Raw genomic sequence first — 15143 nt, 5'->3', positions numbered from 1 at the left:
GAAAACATTTACTTATTGTCAAAAAATGACTTGGTTTGTCCTGTAACCAGAGGGTTGCTGGTTTGAGCCCCCGCTCTGTCAGTCTTAGCCGTTGTGTCCTTGGACAAGACACTTCACCCACCTTGCCTAATGGTGGTGGTCAGAGGGCTTGGTGGTGCCGGTGTGATGGCAGCCTCACTTCTGTCAGCCTGCCCCAGGGCAGCTGTGACTATAATGTAGCTTACTGCCACCAGTGTATGAATGTGTGAATGAATGGGTGAATGATTGTAGTGTGAAGCGTTTTGGGGTCCTTGGACTAGATAAAGCGCTATAAAGTGAAAGCCATTTACCATAGATACCAAAATGGAAGTACAAAAACATGGGTTCCCTTTAATTAAAGGCTAACAACCCACTTGTTTAGAGTTGCTTTTAAACAATAAGAAATGAAACACTGACCAACATATTTGATGTGTACTGGTATCTCAATTGGTTTCTGAAAATGTGCTATACAAATAAACTTAACTTGACTTGAACCTCAGGGTCTCCTCTTTGCTTTTTGCAGACAATGTGGTTCTGTTTGTGTGTTTGAGACATCTTCACAGCCAACTGAAGCAGCTGGTATGAAAGTCAGCTCTAAGTTGGAGGCCATTGTTCTGAAAGGGAAAAAAGGTGGAATGCTCCCTTTGGATTGGGAGTGAGTCTCTGCCTCAAGCAGGGGAGTTCAAGTAAAGGAGTCTTGCTCCCGAGTGATGGTAGGATCAAGTAGCAGATGGATCAAAGATTAGATCTTCATCTGCATTAATGAAAGCATTGCTCTGGTCTGTCATGGTGAAGAAAGAGCTGAAAGGTAAAGCTCTCAAATTACTGGTTTGTCTTTGTTCCGTTCCACCCCTCAAATATGATCATAAGGTATGAATCGTGACTGAAAGAACAAGGTGCTTGATATAAGCAGCTGAAATGAGCTTCCTCCATAGGGTGCAACCTTACACCCTTGTCACACTAGAGGCAAATGAGTCAAAATGCCTTTGGAATGACAGTTCTTTGTATATTCGTAGGTTCATTCCAAACATTCAGGCCCATACTTGTAGCAGGCTCAAATGTTTTGCTCATGTTCAAAACTTTCCAAGTGTATTCCAAGTGTAAAAATGTTGGACAGCATTCAAAGTTTATTCTAACTGTATTCTGACTCTATTCTAAGTATTCTTATGGGACCCCAACTGCATTCTAAACATACTGATTGCAATAGAGGGAAAACTGAAATGGCAAGCCACTTTAAATCCTGGGAAAGTGTCCCAAATGCACCTCAAGTAGCCAGAATGCACCTCGAATGCATCTTGATTGCTGCCAGAATCTATATGTTAAAACAATCCAAATGCACTTGGAATGCTGTCAGAAACTTTCGGTTGCTGCTGGAATGAGGCTCATATGCAGTTAAAATGTACTGATAGACCACACTACAGAATCACATAAAAATGCAGCCAGCTGTTCACGCTGGTCCAAGGGGTCCATACTCTATAGTGGCTGGACTGAGACTTATGAAAATATTAAATTCAGTAATATTATTCTGGTGGTGTTCTTGGAACACTCAAGACTTTTGTGTTAAATTCTGGGAATATTCAAAGTACATTGTAAGTATTCAAGCTACATTCTGTTTGAATTCTTAGATATTTGAAGTATATTCGGCACCCATTCTGGTAGCATTCTGACTGCATTTGAGTTAAATTTGTATAGCATTTGAGGCACCTTGCAATCCCAATTGAAGGACATTCAAAAGGCTTTATAATTATTCTGACTGCATTCTAAATCTGCATTTTAAATTTTCCTACTATGTTTCAACTACATTCGAAAGCTAACACCAGGAATGTACAAGAATCATTCAAGGCTGGTTCATATGTGTTTTATTTGAATGGCATTCCTACAAAGCAATAAGAATTTTGGTTACTTTTAAAATCACTGCCAGAATACGGTGTGAATGTTGAAAGTTCTTCATTTTGTCTGGTTCTGCTTGATTCCTGCTGATTCAAAATAAGTGTGATGGTGGCATTAGAGATATGGTGGAGGTCCTTCATCCCAGGGGAGCTAAGAGTAGAGCCAATTTGCATTAGGAGTTCAGGTGGTTTGGGTATCTGATGAGGATGGCTCCTAGGAATCTCCCTCTGAATGATTTTCAGGCACATCCCACTGGGAGGAGACCCCAGGAATGACCCAGAACAAGCTGGAGGGATCATGTATCCTTTGTGGCCTGAAATCACTACAGGATCCCCCAGAAGGAGCTGGAAATCAATCAATCAATCAATCAATCAAATTTTATTTGTATAGCACATTTCAGCAGCAAGGCATTTCAAGGTGCTTTACATAATTAAAAAACAAAATAAAAACAGCATGTGACAATGAATAAACAGTAAGAAAGAGAAAAACATTGAAGACATCAAGACCCTGCACTCTAACCCTAATTTAGCCATAAGCAACTCTAAACAGGTGGGTTTTAAGTTGAGATTTAAAGGCACCCAGTGAAAGTAAAAGTGTCACTGGGGATATCTGAGTCTCCCTCCTAAACCTGTTGCCTCTGTGACCCGACCATGGATAAGGAGCAGAAAATGAATAGATGGATAATGTAATTACCGTTTTAAAGATGCAATTTTTTTTTTATTGTCAATCAAGCAAATAAATAAAGATAAAACAAAAGCTGAATCTGCATACCTATTAAGACCAAGGAGAGGGTTCCTTGAATTTCATGCTGTCTCCTACTTGGTGGTGTTGCACTGGTGTCGATTTTGGGTGTCTGTCAGAGCAGGTGTACATGTAGTTGTTGTGTCTTTTTTAGGGGTTGCCACAGCGAGCAAATTCACATGAACGAATGGGCAATTGTTCTACACTGGATGCCCTTCCTGCCACAACCTGGGATCAAACCTGCAGCCTCAGCATTATCAGACCGCAGCACTGAGCGCCAAGCTACCGCAACCCTCCCTGAGCAGGTGTACATACTGATTTACACTCAACGTCCACTTTTTTAGGTACACCTGTCCAACTGCTCATTAACGCAAATGTCGAATCAGCCAATCACATAGCAGCAGTTTAATGCTTTTAGGCATGTAGACATGGCCAAGGCGATCTGCTGCAGTTCAAACCGAGCATCAGAATGGGGAAGAAAGTTGATTAAATGACTTTGATCTTTGAACGTGGCATGGTTGTTGGTGCCAGACGAGCTAGTCTGAGTATTTCAGAAACTGCTGATATACTGGGATTTTCATGCACAACCACCTCTAGGGTTTACAGGGAATGGTCAGAAAAAGATAAAATATCCAGTGAGCGGCAGTTCTGTGGGCGCAAATGCCTTGTTGATACCAGAGGTCAGAGGAGAATGGCCAGGCTGGTTCGAGCTGATAGAACGGCAACAGTAACTCAAATAACACCTCGTTACAACCCAGGTATGCAGAACAGCATCTCTGACTGCATAACACGTTGAACCTTGAGTTGGATGGACTACAGCAGCACAGGCTCACCAAAATTGGACAATAGAAGATTGGAAAAACATTGCCTGGTCTGGTCTCGATTTCTGCTGCAACATTTGGATGGCAGGGTTAGAATTTGGCGTCAGCAACATAAAAGAATGGATCCATCCTGCCTTGTATCAACGGTTCAGGCTGGTGGTGGTGGTGCAATGGTGTGTGGGATATTTTCCTGATACACTTTGGGCCCATTAGTACCAACTGAGCATTGTGTCAACATCACAGCCTACCTGAGTATTGTTGCTGATCATGTTTATCTCTATTATGACCACAGTGTACCCATCTTCTGATGGCTATTTCCAGCAGGATAAAGTGCCATGTCATGAAGCACGAATCATCTCAGGTTTCTTGAACACAACAATGAGTTCACTATACTCAAATGGCCTCCACAGTCACCAGATCTCAATCCCATAGAGCACCTTTTGGGATGTGGTGGAATGGGAGATTTGCATCATGGATGTGCAGCCGACAAATCTGCAGCAACTGTGTGATGCTATCATGTCAATATGGACCAGACTCTCTGAGGAATGTTTCCGCTACCTTGTTGAATCTACGCCATGAAGGATTAAGGCAGTTGTGAAGACAACAGGGGGTCCAACCTGGTATTAGCAAGGTGTACCTGATAAAGTGGCCGGTGAGTGTATATTCAGTATATACCTGTATGTGGTCTTGGGTCTCAGGTCAGCTGCTTTTTTTTGTTGTTTTACAATTTATTTTTGTTCTGTAATTGTATTGTCAACTTTGTGGCTGGGTCTGCTGGAGATTATGATGTCTATAAAATACATTCATGCTGGTTGCAACATAGCAGAATTTTTTTATATAAAAAAATCATTTATATATATATATATATATATATATATATATATATATATTTTTTTTTTTTAAACGAAACTTGAAAGCAAATACCATATGTTTAAGCTGTGGAACCTCATTCATTTATTCATATCTACCAAGGAAATAGTAAAAGCATTACATGTAAACAATCCACCAACATAGCGGGTTGGTTTATTGTTTGTTTCATTGATAGAAACTAACAGATTGAAACTCTTTTTTTTTTATTTTTTTGCTGGGAGTTTACTATCAGGATGCTACGGTGCATGCAGGAGGTGAGGGTTGTGGTTTATTTTGGTTCAGTCATTTACTGAGCACATTTATTTTCAGTCAGCCTGGTGATTACATGAGTAGGAGTGATGGCAAGAGAGGAGCATCCCTCCTTAATTGGAGGGCAAAGTGTTTATTGAAGGAGAAACTTGTAACTTTAAATTGTTGAAGACAATCACTGCAATCTATGTTTATGTTAGTACTGTAAATTTTCAACAGAAACGGAAAAAAATACCAAAAATCACCTGCTGGTTAACTGAAAACTAATCATTCATCAAATTCAGCAGGCTTTCTAACTTCATTCATTACCTCAGTATTGGATCCATTCAGCTTACTCTAAAATTTCATACTGAGAGAAAGCTTTACACCAAGTTTCATGATTTATTTTATTGATTTTGGGGGGCAAACACATTTAGTGATTGAGGACATTGAAAAGCTTGACTTTATGTGTGTCTGTATGTATGTGTCCACATTCCTGCTGTGAGGTCAACAAAAAATGATTCATAGTAAAGGGCTTATTAAAAGATGGGACAGTAAACAAAATGACAGATGACTTTGTTATGGAAGGTGAAGTTCATTTTTTGATACTAACTGCACTATCACACTCTCATGATAAATTATGATAAAAGCACACTTTTCATGTTTTTCTTACACTGTCACTTTTGTTTTATTTGTTTTTTTTTCCACAGTGTTAGTAAAAGGACAAACAACCACAGCTTTATCAATAACAAACAGCCATAACATGTTAGGGATGTATGTGTGGGTTTCAGTGTCATTAAAGGATGGAGGATTCTAAAATATGACAAAAAGAAAGTTTATCTTCCATGACAAATAAATAATTAATTTTAATTTATTTGTTTTGTTCTTCACAGTAACAGCAACATCAACAATCCCATTAACCCTGCCTTCCACATCAACAAATGGTATAATGCATTTGGGATGGTGTTTGTTTCAGCTTCTTCAGTCAGACTATACAATTGTATTTTGAAAAAAAATTTTGTATCATGTATTTATTTATTTGGCTAAAAATACAATTTCTGACAAACAATTTGGATAATATCAGAATCATAATACTAATCATAATGCTGCACAATAATAACTGTGCTATCTAACTATCATGAATAATATTAATATTAGGACACTTCTTATTTTATTGTTACACAGTCACTGCTGCTGTTTTTTCATTTTTTTTTATTTGTTTGTTTTGTCACAGTTTTTATAACAGGACAAACAACCACACCTTCTTCAATAACAAACTGTCTGACATGTTGTGGATAGATGTGTGTTTCAGTGTCCGAAAATGGACTGTGGTTTTAAGAAAAATATTCATACATTAAAAGATGGAGGATTATACTAAATTACTTTTGGAAAGTTCTTCTTCTGTAACATGTCATTATACATGATGACAATGAACACATTTCACCAATGCATTTTGGTTTCTTCATTTTCACAGAGACACCAACAACAACATCTTCCACAACAACCAGTGATATGACCTATTAGTGATGGATGTGTGTGTGTGTGTCAGCTTTTTCAGACAGATTTTAGAATTGTGTTTTTGTAGAATTTTTTTAATTAATGGTTTATATTTGTTTTTTAATTTTTGAAAATGAACACTTATTTTTCAAAAACCCAACACAAATACAACAATAAAAAGTATAAAAACACACGAGTTACGTTCTTTTTTTAGTGATTAAACAATATATCACTTTTTGTACCATCTTTAATAGTGATTTTTTTTTATTTACAGTGATACCAACAATAACACCAACTACCCCACCTTCTACATCAACAAACGGTATGACACAGTAGGGATGGACGTTTGTGTGTCAGTGTATTAAGACAGACATTGTTACTGTATAATTAGACAAATCTTTACACACTAGAACAAGGAGGAATATACAATATGACAACAGTGCATAGTAAAGTAATTTGTTTTTTTTTCTGTACAACAACTCTATTGTTGATTTTTTTTATTTTTATCCACAGTAACAACAAAAACAACCAAGGCTTCCACATCAACAAATGGTATGACATGTTAGGGATGGATGTGTTTCAGATTTTTCTGTCAGACTCTAGAATTGTTGTTTTCTGTGTTTAATATCTTTTGCTATAAACAACACATTTATTGATCGAGAAATATGATACTAAGTATACTATTAGGCTCATTTATAATAAAGGATGTCTCTTAGACTGTCAAGACTGCAACATTTATGGGGTTTTTTTCACAGAAATATCAACACCACCAGGTTCCACATCAACCAGAGGTATGACCTATTAGAGACGGATGTATGCCTGTCAGCTTCTTCAGTTGTTTTTTAATGACCTTAGTGACGTCCATCTTTGATGACACAGCAGAGTATATTTTCTTCTGTCACTATGTCACTACTGTTGTTGTTTTTCAGTGATAACTACATCAACACCAACAACCCCACCTTTCCCATCAACAAACGGTATGACACATTGAGGTTGAATGTTCAGTGTACAGTGAGGCTTGTTCAAGGCAGGTCATTAGCCATTTGATGCTAATCCAAGCATCTCAGCTGGATCCAACTCACAAAGAGATGTCTTAGGGACATATTTCAGTCTGTTGTTCAGCTGAATAGGAACCACTCAAAATCCCCAGGTTCTGTGCTATCTGATGCAGCGTGTTCACTGTAGCACAACACTGTACAGTTTCATCTGGAAAAGTCAACTGCACGTTGTCTCTGTTGTCATCAATTCATTGGACATAAGTCAAAGAATGTCCAAAGTATTCCACACATGGAACATCTCTTGAAAGCAGCCACTATTCTGTATTTCCAGAGAACCACTCAACAGATGCAGTATTGATGAAATTGGGAGTGGCGTATTTACTGTTAGCACTTAGGTCCAGTATCAACCACACATATGTGATCTCCGCCATTAATGGTGACCAAAACCATGGGTTTAAGATACAAAAAGCCGCCTGCAAATTCTGGGCACCTCTTAGGCATCAACCTTTCCTCTTAAGTTTTCAACTGTGCCTTTGCCAATTGTATTTCTAATATTTTTTAACTCATTTTCATTACTATCTTTTATCCATTTTCTGATCTATGTGATGAATGATATGTACACTCCACAAATCATAATCCATTTTTCACAAAACCACAACTGAGACCAAGCATTTTTCTCACTTTCTCTAAAACATGAGAGCTGAAACACACAAGATAACATGGGGGTTGTTAATTACAGCACCTCTCTACTATCCAAACACCCACTAACACAAACACCGCCCCCATCACACCCTGTCGTAAATGTTTTTACAACAGGTCATCCCCTCAGGATCAGGATGGCAAACAAAGATCTTCTCCAGAGCTCTTCGAAAACTTTTGGGAAGCCTGTAAAACTCCTCCAGTTACAAAACCCAACTCAGTAAAATAATTAACTTTGAACAGGTGTGTGTTACTGCTCAGGCATGGGGGTGGTTTCATTATGCCTGCTGAATCTTCATTGACATCACTCAATGACATCTGCTTGTATTTGGTTGATATGGGAGCTGATTTGAGAAGAGGTGTTCTTTGTTATCACAAGCTGTTTTATAGTGGGGAAGAAATCATGTAACTGCTTTTCTAGGCCTGCACAAATATATTTCACTAATTTTAAACTAAAAAGCATTTGTTTAACATTAAATTGTTCAAGAACAATTTTGCTCATTTTATTAAAACAAAAGTAAAAGCCTACAGCTTTGATCAAATTAATCATCTTCTCTATTTGTTAGTTTTTTTAGTTCTATGCATCGAACCAACTTTCAATCTTTCTATTCAGCTATTTTTCTTAGCCTTTTTGCTCATTTTAAACACTTCTATTCATGTTACACTACATCATACCACATAATTTTAAACCAAGTAACTATTCTTCTATTTCCTATTTTATTTCTACTTCTATTTTCTATCTTTTCTTTTATTTATTTTTGTCTTTATTTATTTTACTTATTTTCTGACAGTTTTAAATCCATTCAAACCAAATTTCACTAAGAACCAACTCCAAAGAGCCAGATTTACAACAAGCACATACACTCAACATTTTATCAGCCATTATATTTCATACACATTGGTGAATGGTGAAATACCCGATTTTCAGATCTGACCAAGAAGCTTCTAGATTCCTCTAATGTTGGAAGCCGCTTGATCACTGGGGTTACAGCCAGTCTGTCAATCATTTTAATTCACTTTGCTCTGGAACACCTTAAAACTAAAAAATTCCTTCTAAGTAGTCCAAAGCCCCCAAACACAGCAATGATCAGCCTGTCTGTGGAATTCTTAGAAAACACAGATACAAATCGTGAAAGACACCTATTGCTGCAAAAATCACCCACACAATGCAGAAAATAAAAATCGATTCCTGTGTTCATTAAAATATCTCCCTCTCATCGTTTTCTTTGCAAACTTCCCATTTTCCATACTTACACACACTTCCTATGTTTTTCCTAGCTTAAGAAAAATGAGCTGGTTTAACCCTTTTTTTTTGTTCTTCTTCTTCTTGTGCTTTTGTAATCTAAAATTCTAGTTTCTATTTGTTCACAAAGATCTAAATTAATAAATCATTTTTAGGCCACAGTGAGCTAGAAAGAGACAAAAAAGTTATCTGTATGGTAGGCCTTTAAGACTACCCAACTGCTTGTCGCCCTCAGGGTGCAGCTGCTGCCTTTTAGACAATGGAGAGAGAGAAAAGAAAGGGAGGATGTGTGTACGTATCTGTGTGTGTGTGTGCGTGTGTCTGTATGTTTGTTTGACTCCTTGTTCCTTCTCTTTGGCAGGAGAAGAGAAAAATCAATTGGTTTTCAATTTTAAAACAACTAATTTTAACACAACAAATCTAACAGACATGTCAACACAGAACACAAAATACAAACTGTGAAGTGAAATTATAATATAGACACTCCTTACCAGTTAGAATAATGTATTAATGTTCTGTAATTCTATTGATTGTATTAACCTGAGGATGAGTGTAACTCTGCACTGGTGATGTGAGTTTGTAGTGTACGTGACTGGCCGTACCAACTACGAAGATAAGAAGGTCTGGAGGAGTCAGCTAATTAGGAACCGAAACCCACTCAAAGAAAACCACCTGCAGAAGATGGAGAAAAGCAAGTCCATATACAGAGTTCCGGAGAGATGACCGAAGGAGGATGGGCCAGTTCTTTGTTCAGGTTAAAATGCTATGTTTTAGTGATTTAGCTCAGACATCTTCTTGTATTCCTGCTGTGAGCTGGTAAAGAATGTCTCCCTTAGTACTAAGGCTAATAAATCTTTTAAACTGAAGATACTGCTTATGACCATTTTTGACTCCTGGTTTCTCTGTGCATTTTCCAGTCCGTCGTGAGGAGAGGTTTTTTAAAGTTTTGAGTTTCATTTAAAACCAAGACACAAACAATCACAAAACAGTATCCAAAAGGAACCTATTAATCTGATTTGTTGACGTAATTGTTAATTTGCTGATGCTATTTAATTCCCAACTAATAATTTAAATTATAAAAAGGCTGTAGTTTTATTTGGGTCAACTTAACCAGTTACAGTTGTTTCTTCCTTAGTTTTTTTTTTTTTTTTTTTATTACTTTTTTCTTTTTCGGCACCTCTCACCACCATTAGAAACTGGCCTCTCGTTTTCAGCAATTTAAGCTGGAGGACTTTTAATAAGGGGTCATCTTGACTCCCACCCGTACACGGTTCTTCAGCTCCAAACCTGGTGGTGAAAGATGTCGAATCCGTCTCAACGCAACAAAACATTCTCATTTGTTAAAGAAAAAATGACGGAGTTGAATGGATTTGTGTCATTTTATAATGGTCATTTAATTTTACTTCCTCCTTTTTCTTGCTGTCTTCACTTTTATATATATATATCCTGTTTAAACTTCTTTACATTCAGTCCCCACTTGCTCACACAGCTTGGCTTTTTAGCTCATTCCTTGTAACTCACACTTTCTCCATCCCCCACACCAACTGAGACAATGACATTCTTTCACTTCCTCCTCCTACTAGTCAGGTTATCTTAAAACTCTTTTGACGTTTTTTAAGGGCTGGTAGCATTTTCACTCTATTTCAAGTGAGGGGACCTTTTAATTCCTAAACCCGAGACTGGGTAGCTTTTAACGGAATGGTCTATTCCGTTCGGACCTTGAAACCGTAACAGTTACATCTTAAACCTCTTTTTTTCAATTTGGGAGTCTCTCTTACCAATAGAACTTAAAGGGTCCTGAATTTCCAGAGTGTTCTACTTACTCAGCTAGGCGGAACCGCCCTTCCGCCTTATCTCGTACTCTCGTCAGAATACAAGTGGACCGCTTGCTCTAGGACAAAAATGAAGGTCTATCAACCGACAGCTCAGACCGCAAGGGTCTCGAATCTGAGGCTTTTGATCCTTTTTTAGAGACTCGTTACCTTTCAATTAGTCAAATTCTCTCTTATTTTCCTTGTATTTAAAAGGTCCCTGACCTTCAGGGTCCCAGACCCCAGGAGTTTCAAACTCCTCTATTTACCCTTAGCTCCCATTCACTTGCCTCCTTTAATTTACAGACAGCTCTTCAAGGAAATTAAGTTTTAATTTGGTTTAACGGACGAATAGTGCAGAGTTTGTGTATGCTCATACAAACAGGTTCTGCTTACCTTTTATTTGATGGCACCAATCCCTCAATGTCAGAGTAGAGCTGTCACCTGGTCAAATGGTAGTCTTTTCCAATCCCTGATGAAGCCCCCAAATTGTTGAGGCATCTACCTTTACCTCCCCGAGTTGGTTGTTGGGAAAGACCTTCAGGAGATGTTACCTTAAAGTTTAACACATTTATTCAAACACCATTAGTCAATATTCATACAATTATAAAACCAGATGCATCTGGGAGATGTCGAGATAATATATACTACCGTTCTCTCCCCGAGTTGGTTGTTGGGAAAGACCTGGAGACGTTACCTTAAAGTTTAACACATTTATTCAAACACCCTTAGTCAACATTCATACAATAATAAAACCAGATGCATCTGAGAGACAATCAATGGGAATGAGACACAGATCATCTTGAAAACTAGTCAAGCCATCAACCCAGGATTGTCTGAAGAGACAAAGTATGTTTGTCTGGTTTTATTACTAGGCCCCCTTCCTCCAGAGGGTGGATCACTGCCTCCCTTCTCTAGAGGTCAAAGGGCAACTTCTTTCCCCCTCCTTGCTGGCACATCCGTTGCTCACATTCCAGGGTGTCTACCACCTATCTCTCTCTTTCCAGATAAACTAAACAACTACTTGCTAAAGCTTTTAAAATGGTGGCTAAATATAAAATGGTGATAAACACAAATCAGATAAAGATATAATAATCGAATGTTAAAATAAAGCATGGGAGAATAAATACAAGGCCTTCTATTCCACAAAGGATAGTGGGGACCCATCGTCTTCGAGAAAGAAATGTGTCCAGAAAACAATCCTGAATGATCGTCATCGGCGATCACTTAAATGTTTGGAGAATTTAAATCTTAGAAAACAACAGTAGAACTCTGGTCTACTTTAAATAGTGAAAGTAAGAGCATTTCCGCACACTCAATGTGAAGGGAACTCAAGGGAATGGAACTGAACAGCTTTGTAGCCTTAAGAAAACCACTATTCAGTGAGGCTAACTGGAAAAACAGGCTCCAACCTCTCTCTGTAGGTACTTGGTTGTGACTGACTTCCTTGCGGCCTCATCCTGGTTGCCATTTTTCTGCAATATACCAAGGTACTTGTAGCTGTCCTGGACATCTGCAATGTTGCCTTCGGGTACTTCAACCCCTTCAGTTGTGATCAACTTGCCTCTCTTGGACACCATTCGACTGCACTTATCAAGTCCGAATGACATACCAATGTCCTTACTGTATATCCTGGTGAGGTGGATCAGGGAGTCGATGTCTCACTCAATCCTGCCATACAGCTTGATGTCATCCATGTAGAGGAGGTGACTGATGACTGTTTTACTTTGGAACTGGTATCCATAGCCACTCTTTGCAATCATCTGGCTGAGGGTGTTCAGGCCCATGCAGAACAGGAGTTGGGACAAAGCATCACCTTGGTATTTGATGCTGACTTGTGCAATTGGCCTCTAGAGTTGTCGTCTACATTCCCATTGAGTTTTCAATGAAGGCTCTTATTATCCTGTAGTATCCATGTGTGGGGCATTGAGTCACAGGCTTTCCTGTAGTCAGTCCAGGCAGTGCACAGGTTAGTGTGTCTGGTCTTACAGTCTCGAGCTACAGTTCTGTCGACTAGTAGCTGGTGCTTGGCTCCCCTGGTGTTGGTGCCAATTCCCTTCTGTGCCTCACTCATGTATTGACCCATGTGCCTATTCATCTTAGCCACTATTGCCCCTTTTACACGGGCTCTAAAGGTCCTGTCTCCACTCTACTCCGCTTGCTTTGCGTACGTTTCCATCTGCATTTTTTTTAGGCCGGCCCCTGCTTTTTTGGTCCTTGCTTCGGAGTAGGGCCAGCCGGGCCGGCCCTGCTTCGTGGGTGGTGCAAGCTTATCTCCTGTTCACTCATTGGTCATGGGTGTGACCAAATGCAAGCACAAAGAGCGAACAGTAGGAATATAAACAACAGCGTAAGCTTACCCTGCAACGTTTATGCCGTCTGTCCCCCAGCTGAAGGCGTTGTAAAGCCTGAAATCTCCGGCTGGTAACAGCTGTCCTACTCCGTGCAACAATCTCAGCATCCAGAGCAGAGCATTTCTTCCACTGCGCCTCTCTTCCTGAAGTCTCAGGAGCATCCCCATAAGTTTGAAAAACAGCAACAACACAGGGCCAATGTTGTCCATAGTGCTTCCGTTGTTTACACAACTTGCAAGTTTTCAAGTTCTATTGGTCTCTGTGATGTTGTCAGTAGGGACACTTAGCAGTGCTTCATTCACATCTACTAGCAGACTTTTAGAGGGTACATTGTTGCTTAGCCTTGGCAAAGAGTTCATGTCAAAGGTTTTTAGCAAAAAATAAAAATAAAAAAATAATAATAAATATATATATATATATATATATATATATATATGATGTGTGTTGCAAAAAAACTGGCTTTCACTGGTTCAAGCAAGGGATTCTGTGGGTGTAATGCTATCTTAATGTGTAAGCATGTGGCAGCCATCAGTAAACTGCTCATGATACGGCAGGCCTTGACAAAGCCAATTGAAGGCAGCTGAGCCACTGGTTTTCCTCTGTTTCTTCATTGTACTTACCTCTATTTTAGGACATATCTAACAATAACAAAACTTTTAAAAAATGTTAGCAATAACAACAACAAAACTATCTAGGTGCCATATAAATATTTTACGGTAAGGTATTTATATTACTTATTATTTGTAACAATAGGGCAACATATATAGTTCCAGTCCAAAAATCTAGAGTAGGCAGTTTGTTTGTCTTGAAAAATTCAATTCATCATGAGAAAAAGAAAAAAGAAAGAAATAGAATAAAAAATAACCGATGTCCCATTGATAATTAGGTTGATATGTTCTTTGACGTAGGTTTCACTTTAACCTCCCAAGACCCAATTTTTTGTTTGGTATGCATTTTTTTAATGCGGTGTCCTCATATGAGGACGCAGAGTCTAAGGAGGTTAAAAATAACAACAACAACAACAAAAAAAAAAATTTGTCCTGGGTTACTTTACTGTTGATGTATTTTATTCCTAATTTTTACAGTGATACTAACAGCACCAACAAAAAACATTTTCCACATCAACATGACATCAACAATGAATGTTTGTGCCAGTTTTTATCCGATATCAATAGAAATTGTAAATAATTTTTTTTAGTCTCCACAGTTTTTCTCTTTTACACTCTAATTAGTGATAGATTTGATAGGGTTGAATGTGTTTGTGCCACACTCTTTCGGTGGATACTAGAATTATACATTGAATAAAATCTGCATACCTTGTTTTATGTTTTGTTTTTCTTGTCAAAATATTTTTGTTGCTTTTTCAGAACCCAAATCATCAAATGTGACAGAACATTTAACTAAAGGGAATCTTACCATAATCAAGGATTTTGATGACTCTTACAATGATAAGAATAATAGTTTTTACATCTCCATTAAACAGACTGTAAGTCCTATACTTTTACCCCGCTTCTCTCTTTCAGTTTTATCAGTGTTGTTGAACCAAATGCACCAAAAGTGATATTTATTCCTGGTTCGACTGTTATTGTCTCCAACAGATTGAAACAACTTGTCAGCAAATTGTGTCACAGAAATGTTCTGTGCTAAGTCTAAAATTTAGGTGAGTCAAAAATGTAACCCTTTATTATAATCTCCATACAAATGTTTTATAAATGATCGATGATTGGGGGGGCATTTATAATTTTTTTGCACAATTTACACAATAAAGCCAAAATAAAGGTTTTATGCAATTATTTTTACCTTTTATGGTAGTTCATACAAAAATCATATTTTCAAACTAATTAAAACTGAATCTGTCAACCTTTTATTTATTCATTAATCTTGGTGGGAATAACTGCTTTAAATAATTTGCATCAGAAAAGTTGCATCAGATTCAATCATGCAGCAGCATTATCAATGTCAACACCATATTG

Source organism: Kryptolebias marmoratus, linkage group LG19 (assembly GCF_001649575.2).
Source record: "Kryptolebias marmoratus isolate JLee-2015 linkage group LG19, ASM164957v2, whole genome shotgun sequence".
In the NCBI taxonomy this organism is placed as follows: Eukaryota; Metazoa; Chordata; class Actinopteri; order Cyprinodontiformes; family Rivulidae; genus Kryptolebias; species Kryptolebias marmoratus.
This window is presented reverse-complemented; position numbering follows the sequence as displayed.